This window comes from Eublepharis macularius, chromosome 13, assembly GCF_028583425.1.
Source record: "Eublepharis macularius isolate TG4126 chromosome 13, MPM_Emac_v1.0, whole genome shotgun sequence".
NCBI classification, from domain to species: domain Eukaryota; kingdom Metazoa; phylum Chordata; class Lepidosauria; order Squamata; family Eublepharidae; genus Eublepharis; species Eublepharis macularius.
Window position 1 is genome coordinate 33,465,318 of NC_072802.1, and position 11,850 is coordinate 33,477,167.

The following is an 11,850-nucleotide window of genomic DNA, read 5'->3' on the forward strand; positions in this document are numbered from 1 at the left end:
ACAACATACTATACTTCTCCAATTTCTTACCAAATGAAATTGGGGGATTAATGCACCAGATTACCCATCATGGCCACAACTGGAAGGATTTACCTCAAAAGGAATTTTGAATCATCTTGGACTCTTTAGGATACAATTGTTTGCTTATGGATATTTATGAACTGTGGGAATATATTTTTAGTACACTTGTTTGAAAATAAGTTTCTGTAATCAATTGTGTCTGATTATTTATCATACTTTTTGTGAAAGACCAATAGGCACCAGCACTTTATTAATCAGAGATTCTTTAGATGTACATAGGAATTTCAAACAATTGGAATTCTGCACTTTATATTCTGCACTGACTTTGCATATTGTCTGTTTGACCTTGTTATAGCTTGGATAAATATATGGAATATTGTTACAATTGATTGTTAAATGCAATAAATATGACTTTGTACTTTTGAGATATAAATTATTCCAGGTTTCTCTGGATGTTAGAATGTACAGTCTGTCTTAGACCATTTACTACTACTACTACTACTACTACTACTACTACTACTACTACTACTACTACTACAACCACAACCACAACCACAACATTCAATTTATATACCGCCCTTCAGGAAAATTTAATGCCCACTCAGAGTGGTTTACAAAGTATGTCATTAGTTATATTGTCGAAGGCTTTCACGGCCGGAGAACGATGGTTGTTGTGGGTTTTCCGGGCTGTATTGTCGTGGTCTTGGCATTGTAGTTCCTGACGTTTCGCCAGCAGCTGTGGCTGGCATCTTCAGAGGTGTAGCACCAAAAGACAGAGATCTCTCAGTGTCACAGTGTGGAAAAGATGTAGGTCATTTGTATCTACTCAGGAGGGGTGGGGTTGAGCTGAGTCATCCTGTAAGAGTTTCCCAGGGTGTGGAATGCTAATGGCGGGAGGCTTCACTGTATCCTGAGGAGGTTCTTTTGCATATGGATTGGTGCTTGATGTGCTAATCTTCTCTGCAGGGCTATTGTCGGGTGTAGAGTGTTTTGTTAGCCTGGTGTTTTTCAGAACTGGAAACCATGCTCTGAAAAACACCAGGCTAACAAAACACTCTACACCCGACAATAGCCCTGCAGAGAAGATTAGCACATCAAGCACCAATCCATATGCAAAAGAACCTCTTCAGGATACAGTGAAGCCTCCCGCCATTAGCATTCCACACCCTGGGAAACTCTTACAGGATCACTCAGCTCAACCCCACCCCTCCTGAGTAGATACAAATGACCTACATCTTTTCCACACTGTGACACTGAGAGATCTCTGTCTTTTGGTGCTACACCTCTGAAGATGCCAGCCACAGCTGCTGGCGAAACGTCAGGAACTACAATGCCAAGACCATGGCAATACAGCCCGGAAAACCCACAACAACCATATGTCATTAGTATCCCCACAACAAAACACCCTGTGAGGTAGGTGGGGCTGAGAGAGCTCCAGAGAGTTGTGAGATGGCTTCAAGTGGAGGAGTGGGGAATCAAACCCGGCTCTCCAGATCAGAGTCCCGCGCTCTTAACCACTACAACAAACTGGCTCTCAATTTCTGATTGATTTCATGGCTCGTTTTCACAGTTACTGTATTTTTTTGCTACTTTGATTCCGTGATACTCTTTTATGTATATGATATTTTTATCATGTGATATTTTGCTAAAGCCAACTTGTGATGTTCTTATGCACCTGCACAGACAAGACTCCATAAATCTTTAAAATTGTATTAAAAAGTACTACAAATTAGATTAACAGATTGCGCTTAGTCTTTTCTAGCAATAAAAAAAATCATTTTAACTATTCTTTTCAAACTGCTTTAATTAGTTGTCAAAGATAAAAGAACATCTGTGTTTTTCAACAACCTGCTAATGAACTGCATTAAAGGTCATACAGTGTTTACCAAAATATATGTGTCTAAGTGTATATGAGCAAAATCATATGTTTATGACAGGTAGAAAGGGTCGATGTACAGTTACCAACTTCCAGGTGGGCCTGGAATTACAACTAATCTCCAAGCAACAGAGGACAGTTCCCCTAGAGAAAATGGCTGCTTTGGAGGGTAGACTCTGTGGCATCATACCCTGCAGAGGTCCCTCCCCAAACCTTGCCTTTCCCCAGGCTCCACCCTCAAATCTCCAGGAATTTCCCCACCTGGAGCTTGCAACTCTAGGTCCCTGTTATCTTTCTGAGTTTTGTTTTTTGACTAAAGTCAAAGGATAACATCAACAACAAAAAAATTGGTAAATAAGAAGTCAGTAAGTGACACTTAAATAGATATGTACATTAACAAAGCCAATATAAATTTTATGGGGCTATTTGCAGCTGGCACAACAATCTGCAGACCTACATCTAGTCAATTTCCAACACTCAAGTTCACACACCCAACATGGCTGAGTCTTAAGGCGGTGATGGTGGAGAGTGCCTTCAAGTCATAGCTGACTGATTGCAACCCCATGGTGGAGTTTTTATGGCAAGGGACTAACATAGGTGGTTTGCCATTGCCTGTCTCTGCAACCCCTGTCTTCATTGGAGGTTTCCTACCCAATTTTTAACCAAGGCTGACCCTGCTTAGCTTCTGAGATGTGACAAGATCAGGCTCACCTGGGCTATCCAGGTCAGGGCAAGTCTTAAGGTACTTGAGTCCATAAATATCAGCCCTTCTACTTACTTTCATATATTCTTCAATCTGCAGCAGCCCTTTCACTGTTGTGAATTCCTTGCACATCAGCCACTTGATGTTTTTCACTTCATATTTTGCTCCTGCAACTGAAAAGGGCCTGGCTTAATTCCCAGCATAGATGGATTCCCCATCTTCTTGAAGATTCCAAATATAGGACCAGCAATACCTGCCTCTTTCAGTGATTCTTCTGTAACAATCTCTACTGCACTTTTGATCACATCATCAACTACTATGAACGCAAGAGCTGAGAGAGAGTCAAAGGGAACTTCTGAGCTTTTCCAATCCATTGTTATATCAACCCTTCAAAAAGAGAAAAAATGATTGTGTGGGATCATGAGTTTCTTCAGCTGTGGGAAAGGTAAGCACTTTGTTATATGTGAGGAGGCTCTGTGTATACCCCGCAGTAATAAACAAATAACGGGTTTGCAACAGGAAAAGTTAAGTAATTTAACCTGGTGAATGCAGTTGGATCCAACCAGCTTTTTCACTGGTGCCGACAGGAGGGGGGGCACTTCTGTGATATCCAAAGAGGCTATACCGAGGGTCATGGGCTCTGCATAGACAAAAAGCGTGGGTGATGTAGTAAAGAGAGGGGAATCAGATGAGACTGAGTGAAATGGCTAGCTGGATTTAACCCATGCTATGCAAATCAATCTAATTTGCATACATCTCTGCTTACTTTGCATTCTTTGGTCTGTTTTTGCTAGAGGGTCAAATTCCTTCAGAGCTCTGAATCTCAAAAGCTTATACTCTGAAAATCTTGTTGGTTTCTAAGATGCCATCAAACTTAAATCCTGCTGTTCTACTGCAGACCAACGCTGCCACCCACCTGAAACTATCCAGAGAGAAGATCATTCTCTCACCCCTTGATTCTTTGATGCACTGTATACTAAAAAAATTTTTAGATCAGTCTGGTCTTTGTAGTCTCAGACCCTTTTAAACTGCATCAGACAAGCACTGTTCTGCTATAATCCTGAACAAAATTTTATTTGTTTCTTTGTTTAGGGGATTTATATAGTGTCCCTGGGCCATTAGGCTTCTAGGCCAGAACACTACAAATATTTTTAAAATGCAAATATAAAATCCACCAATACATTCTAATACCCAATGTCAAATCCACCAATAACAAAATCAGAAAAACAAAAACAAAATTAAATTGTGTAATCCCATTACACGAGAGAGAGAGAGAGAGAGAGAGAGAGAGAGAGAGAGCATATGAATTGGTACAATCAAATGACTTCATAAATAAAAAAAGATTTAACTGGGTACGTGAAACTGAGAAGACCAGGCACTAGGCAAATAGATGAGGGAAGGGGGTTCAATAAGAAAGCAGCTATCACAGAACACATGCACCCATATCGGTCTAGTAGATTTCCCTCTCCCCCCTTTCCTCTAAGGAGCTCAAAGCAGAGTACACAGTTCTCCATCTTATTCTTACAACAAGTCTTTAAAGGAGATTATGCTGACGAGTGACTGAACCAAGGTCACCCAGTACGCTTCATGGGGATTAGAACACGGACATCCTAGATCCTATCCCTACACTCTAACCTCCACACCACACTATGCAGCCCACTTCTGAAGTTAGATAGGTGTCTATTTTCTTATTTTTTAAAAAAAATCCTTTTATTTGTTTGTACAAGAATAGAAATTCTCCAATAAGTACAATCTAATAAGTAACATCTGAAAGTAAATAAATATTAACACAGACAAACTGAAAATAACACAACCTGACAGTGGGGAAGAGAAAAAGGAGTGGGCAGAGAGGAAAGGGGAGAGAATTGAGGATGGGACCAAACTTGGGAACGGGGTTTCTTTCTGGGAAAAGAGGTGGCGGAACTCTCAAGAGGGAAATGAGGAAGAAACACACGGGATTCTTTGAAATAATATTATTTTCATGCTGTTGCCCAGTATTTTCAAGAGGTGCCGATACTCCGTTCCACCACGTTCCCGCTGAAAAAAAGCCCTGCTTGGGAAACTCTCCATCTCCTTCTTTCCCCCCTTCCTTGCTAGTGTCAGTGTCGACCACACAGCTTCACTGGCCCGCCTGCCACAATACGGCTTTATTGCTCATCGTCACTCAGGTGGGGGTGGGGGGAGCAGGGTTCTTCCTCTCCTTCTGGAAAATTACTAGTCCCCTCTGGAAAGGAAGGAATACAGGTCTTGACAGATGATTTGCAATGCCAGACAGGTTCCTGTGGAAGTAGAGGGTTATTTAAAGTCCCTCATCAAGGAACTGTTTAGGGCCTAAAAGGTGATAACCAGCACTTGAAGAGTGTCTAGAAGAAAATAGGCAGTCTAATTCTGTTCTGGAGAGATGATTCCAGATAATTTATGCCTGTCTGTTTGCTTTTGCGTATATCATTTTCCTGCAGCATAGTTTGTGAGTCTTGAGCATCATACCCTCTTAACCACACGTTTCCGTTCCTTCTTGTAAATGGTCTGTACTTTCACTGTTCAGGTGAAATTGTCCTTGTTGCCTTTAGTATCAGCTCAGCTCCATGATTCCATCCACTTCACTGCAGCTCCCCAACCTGCACAGCTCTCTTTCTGCCTAGGTCCCACAATCTCCAGAATAATCTTTTTTAGGGCATGGAAGAGACTGCAGGAGCAAAGAGAAATGCAGAAAAATGTGAGTCTTCCTTTGACGCACTGTTGGATATTTCCAAAGCAATTCACAAAGTACGACAAATCTATATAATCTATAATACCCAAATCAACCAATCCTGCAGCAGAATAAAATTTCTCCAATGTAATTAGATAGGACTGCACTTCTGCAGGGCTGCCAAAATAAGTATGTGTTTACTCATTTCTCTGGAAGGATAGCATTTCAAAACATTGAGGCAGCTACCAAGAAGGCCCTACCTCTATGCATTCACAAATTATGATACCCCTCCTAAGCCGGGTCTCATGTTAAAGTTCAGGAGCGTTCATAGAAGAGTCAATACTCCCTGTCATGATGACCCCTCCTGGGCTGGACTTGGATTCAGGAACAAATTCTTTAGAGGATGTCTAGGAGAAGCCAGAGCCAGTTTGGTGTAGTGGTCAAGAGCAGCAGGACTCTAATCTAGAGAATCGGGTTTGATTCCCCACTCCTCCGCTTGAAGTCAGCTGGGTCACCTTGGGCCAGTCACAGCTTCTCAGAGTTCTCTCAGCCCCAACCACTTCACAAGGTGATTGTTGTGAGGATAATGATAATAATATACTTTGAAACCACTCTGTGTGAGTGTTAAGTTGTCTTGAAGGGAGGAATATAAATCGAATAATGTGTTTTTTTTAAAGATTTTTGTTGGGTGAGTAAAATTTAATATTACAATTTTTTTTATTAATACCCTCATTTCCATATTCCCCCACCCTTTCCCCCCTTTATCTCAGACTTCCAACAGTTTTCCAACCCGCTGTCTAAATCTACTACTTATATCTCTTTTTCTTTTCTTATTCATTCTAATATACTACTAAAATAGATATTATATATGTTTTAAACTATAAAAAACCTAATATCAAATTAACAGTTACACCATGTTTCTAACTTATCTCTTCTCCTCTTGTAAAGATCGCCCACTCTTCCCTTCTGCCAAATTAATAGTTATCTAGCACCCACATTTCTCCCTTTACGTCCTACTTCTTTTCCAAATACTGTTTTAGTTTCCCCCAGTCATTAAAGAATTCCTCTGGATTCTGTTCTCTCAACTTTCTTGTCATTTTGTCCATTTCTGCCATGTACAGCAATTTTTGTATCCAATTTTCAATAGATGGTACTTCTTTTGTCTTCCACTTCTGAGCGTAAAGAATTCTCGCCGCTGTTGTCATGTAAAATAGTAATGTTCTATATTGTATAAATTGAATAATGTTGTTGTTGTTGTCTTCCTGGAGGAAGACTAGGAGGCTCAGAAAATATCTGATACCACTGGACCCCCTCTAGACCAAAGCCCCTGGATCCTGGGGCCTCAGATTAAGGATCTGGAAGGAATTTTCCTCCAGGCCATATTGGCCAGGGATCCTAGAGGATTTTTGCCTTCCTCTGACTATACAGCAGGGGCCACTGGGAGAGATGAGAGGGGAAATAGCTGTAAATTTCTGGCCTTGTACAGGGGATTGGACTAGATGACCCTTAGAGTCATTGAAGGCTTAGCTCCAGGCACTGCCCCCAACATGCCATCCCCCTGTGAAGCCATCCCCCTGCCTTGTGGGGTCAGATCATGGACTATCAATCCCCCAGGTTCTCTCCCACCACTGCCCAGCAGGAACAACCAAGATGGTCCCACAATGGGGCAGCTCAGTTATGATAAAGTGCCTGGCTGGTAGCCCATGACCCAGCCACTGAGCCAGATTGCCAAAGTGTATAAAGTGCTTTGCAGGATCAGGGCCCAATCAAGCCATGGCCAGATGAAGCCCAGGAACAAGTGGAGCTTCTTGTTCTCCATATGTTTAATCACTCAGCTAAACAAAAATGGCTCAACTAGTTTGTATGGCTAGCTTGCTTCTCTGCTACCTATGAGCTTGGACCAGGCACCCAGCTACCAAGACTGCAATCCTGATCTCAGTGCTCTTTTGAAGACTGGATCTGGTCTCCAGGTACTGGGTGAACCCCTTGCTTCCAAAGAAACCTTTGACCTCTTCAAGACCTTGCTATCAGAGCCAGAACACTCCCTACATTGCTCTGGAACCAGATCATTTATGGCTTTAGAGGTTAAAACCAGCAGCTTGGTGTTGAATATATACCAGCAACTAATGGAGCTATTGTAATGTGCTTCGTTCCTCTGTCTCCCCCTTAAAAGATGCACAACAATATTTTAAACTAGTTGATAATTCAAGGATAGCCCCACATACAGCAAATTGCAGCAGTCTAATCCAGAGATTACTAAAGCAACCAACTTTCTCTTTATACCTTGCTAATTTTGAAGAATGGTAAAATGAGAAAGAGATATGCAAAGGGTATATGCAAAATCAGACAAATATGGTAAGTGAAAGTTAGTACATGCACAAAATTAAAGATACTTGAACTGTCTATAAAATCTTAGTAAAGTGAACAAAGAGAGGCTAGGAGACGGAGGAGGATGCAGACAGTCTGTACCTTTACTTTGGGGGTGCTAGGGTTGCCAGTTTGGCCTGGCAATCAGCTGGAGATTGGGGGAGCAGGGACCAGGGGGTGTTACTGATGTTGTGGTGTCAATGTTGATGAAGCCCAGAAGGGACGTTGGTCCTCTCTAGGAATCACCAGAAACTCTGTTTTTTCCTGGAATTGCTGTCACCCCATCGCCAATGACCACTCCCCAAAACATCCCCACCTTGCCTCTGGTCTCCTGGAGTGCCAGTAGGCAATGCTCATTGGAATGTAGGAGATCTCTGGCCCCAATGAGTATACAGCAACCCTAGGATAGAACCATGTTGGTGTTAACCAACCCAAAAGTAGAACAAAAAGTATAAAAAGAATAGAATTGTTAGATAACTATAACTGCATGAACTATAAGCAATATATATGAGAATTATCAAGTGAATTTTCATTGGTGTATCTATCTAAGGTTAATGTTGAGAGGCACTCCGTAAGCTGAAACAAAAAGGAGACAGGCTTTTGTGAAGTAGGCCTTGGTTCATCCTGTTGGCAGATACGAAGATTGTAATTGCAAAGAGGAATGGCTCAGCATAATCCTAGGTTTGCACTAAGTACACTCAACATGGAACTGCAGCCAGTCCTGGTTCCTGGACAAGCACTAAACCATGTCATGTTTGCAGTCAAACATTAGATTTTTAAGCACAGACTCTCAAACTGCCTAGCATTCAAAAACATCATTTGCAAAAAGAGATTATTAACATTGATTATCCTCTTCCTTTGCATTATTTTGACCCTTCATTTCTTGGACACTCCACTGCAAGTGCTCATGATGCAAGATACAGTCTCTGACACAAGGTGAATATTATTGCTTCACTAGGCATTGGACTGATCAAAGCACTTCTTCTCTCCAAAGTGACTTGGGGACATTTAATTACCTGTCTGAAAGCGCCTTGCAGGTTCTTTTCTCTTGTGATGGGATCTGTTTTATTTCCCCTGGGGAAGCTGTTTCCCTGGGCTTATCGAACAGCCAGCTTGCAGGCTTCTGTGATAAGTGTTTGGTCACAGTTGTCACCCAGGCAACACCAGTTCAGCCAATAGAATGACAGCGTTGCTGTGCAGGCATTCCGTCTTGCTTCAAAGAAACATGCAGCTGAAGAACCATTTGTGTTGTGCATGAAATGTTGCCATTGAGCAGTTGAGAGGCCAAAAGATCACTGCCAACACTGTTATTTTCCATTTGGGAGTGGTGCAGAAGGATTTTTGCCCTCTGTTAATCACTAAATGTTGGCTAGGCAGTGTTGCGGAACAGAAAGATGGGAAATAAGGACTTTCACTTTATTGATCATATGAAAAAAAATTCAAAAGCAGAAGTAAGTTACCAGTAATAAACCTCAGAGAGGGGTGTTAATTTGTTGTGGCCCAAACCACCAAGTTATGGTATCTGTCAAAGTGGGTTTTGACTAAAAAATGCTTACACTAAAATTAATGGCTGTTTTCACATGTCTTACTGGCCGCGCAAAATCGCGCAAAACTCCCAGGATGAGAGCGTCTTCCTGGCGCAATTTCCCATCATGACTCGTTTGTGGCGCGATTTGCACCACAAACTCTAAAACTTGCACCAACTCTAAAACTTCCTCACTGCTTTGTGATGATTGAGGCCCGATTTCAATGTGTGGCCAGAGAGGGCAAAGAACTCACTCATGCAAATTTGCACTTACTCAGCTGCTACCGGTGCAAAGCAGCTAATTAAAACTCCAGCACAACACCCACCTGGGCCATGGGCCTTTCCTGTGCGGACCACATACTATAAACACACTGCTGCTTTGCTCAGGTAGCAGCCAGGTTGAACAAGACACTGAGTGAAAAGTCCCATGGGCCAGCATGACTTTTAAATCAGACCCAAAATGATCCTGATAAATGTGTAAAGGTCACCTGCTGTTATGATAGTCTTATGCATAAATTCATTTTAAAACTGTTTTACTCCCTGACCAGCCACTTCTCAGTAGGGAAAGAAGACAAATACAATATGGGTACTACTGTCTTTTTCCTAGAAGGGCTAACATGCATTTTTAATTAGGGAAACTGTGGAGTAGAGAGATTTAAACCTACCATCCCTTGCATCACAACTACAGCCTGTATCTCCTATCTAGGAGGACCACTCCCCCCAAGTTGTGATACCCTGTCATGGAACCCCAATGCCACATTGCTATTTGTGTTGCTTGCAACTCTACAGGAGTAATTGTGCTAGGCTTTCTTCTCCCAATAAGTGAATCATGCAAACATATGGGGCTAGGCTCCCTGGTAGGTTAGCATCATTTGTTTGCATTAAAAAAAAATCCTGTCAATTAAATCTGCTTCCAATTTTAACTTTAAAAAAAAGTATGTCTCAGAACTTTGTGAAATAATTGCCACAACTGTCTGATCCCTGCTTTCCATGGTTTTTAATTGAAACACTTGTAAAAACACCCTCATTTCTTTTAATTTCTTCTGCTTGTGACAGGAAAACCGGGTTTCAGTTTTAATTGATTCCCAAGCTCAGACTCGCTTCCTTTGCAGAGAGGTGCTAGATTTCCCACTTCAAGAGGCTGGTGTACTTTATGGAGACAGTGTGATCTCACTCCCTGAAAAAAGACAAACTCAAAGAGGAAGTGTGAGGAGTTTGTCATGGGTTAGCATGCCTTATCAACCTTTGCAGTTTGCTATTTTATTCATTTCTACAACAGCACAAAATGTATGAAAGCAGTTCTTGGGGCGAGACATATGAGACTGGGTTGTTTTTTTTATAATCATTATCACCTAAGATCCCAGTGAGAACAATTGTGCATTTATTCTTCTTTAACTTCAAATTCAGATGACCTTGAAGTTTGCCAGAGCAGCCAATGACATGGGGTCTTTGAAGAAATAGTTTAATTTTCTCAAGGCAATGTCCAGGAATTACAGAAATGTACCACGCTTATGGATTACCCTCCCCTCTTCTGCAAACCCTTGATCTCTCTGGTTCAACAACCACATATTTCTCATACTAATAATACCTTGTTGACTTGAAAACAATTTAAAGGAGGAGCAGGGAAATGCAACTTTAAAACAAGTATATTGCTTTGGAGCAATAGACTAAATATCATGGACAGCTGGTGCAGCAGAGTGACTAGAATTCTAAGTCTGGAGCCAAGAAATCCTGGGTTCAAATTTCAGTGCAACCATAAACTCACCTTCCTTACAGGGTTGGTGTAAGAATGACTTAATACGGACCTTTTCAGTAACAGCACTAAAGCATGTGTCACCCTCCTGATAGGAGGCCTGTTTGGCAGGCTTATGGAATTGCTTCAAACTGTTTTGTTAAGCAAAGTGTCTATATGTGTCTGGGTTTTGTTTAATTGTTTTATCAGTCATTTTGATTTTTTAGTTTTGATTGTTTGAGCTATAATATTATTTTTTAAATAGTGTTTGTCAACTGCATTGTGGACCTATTAGGTCAAAAAGGGGACATAAAATATGAACTGGTGCATAAGTTCCTGGAGGTAAAGGTAAGCACCGAGTCATTAATGACCCATGGAGGGACGTTGCATCATGACGTCTTCTTGGCAGACTTTTTATGGGGTGATTTTGCCATTGCCTTCTCCAGTCATCTACACTTTACCCCCAGGAAACTGGGTACTCATTTCACCAACCTCGGAAGGATGGAAGGCTGAGTCAACCTTGAGCCGGCTACCTGAACCCGGCTTCCACCAGGATCGAACTCCGATCGTGAGCAGAGGTTAGACTGCAATACTGCAGCTTACCACTCTGCGCCACGGGGCTCTTAAGTTCCCTGAACACCTAGTGTTATCTAAATGTTCAATATGATGATTATTTATAAAATGTTATATATGAATCATATTATTTAATTTGATCCTAAAACTTGTCAATTATATATTGGAATACTGAGATATTCTCTGGGTGCCTTAGCAGATTTTGAATGTATAAACACTACAATCATGTGAAATGGGTTTTATTTTTTAAACCATTGGTACATTATGTACAGACATCAGAAAACCTCATGGTTTTTTTTCTGACACAGAAGTCCTTTTTAATGGAGGTAAATTGGTATCCTTTCAAGGGGGGAAAGCACGAAGC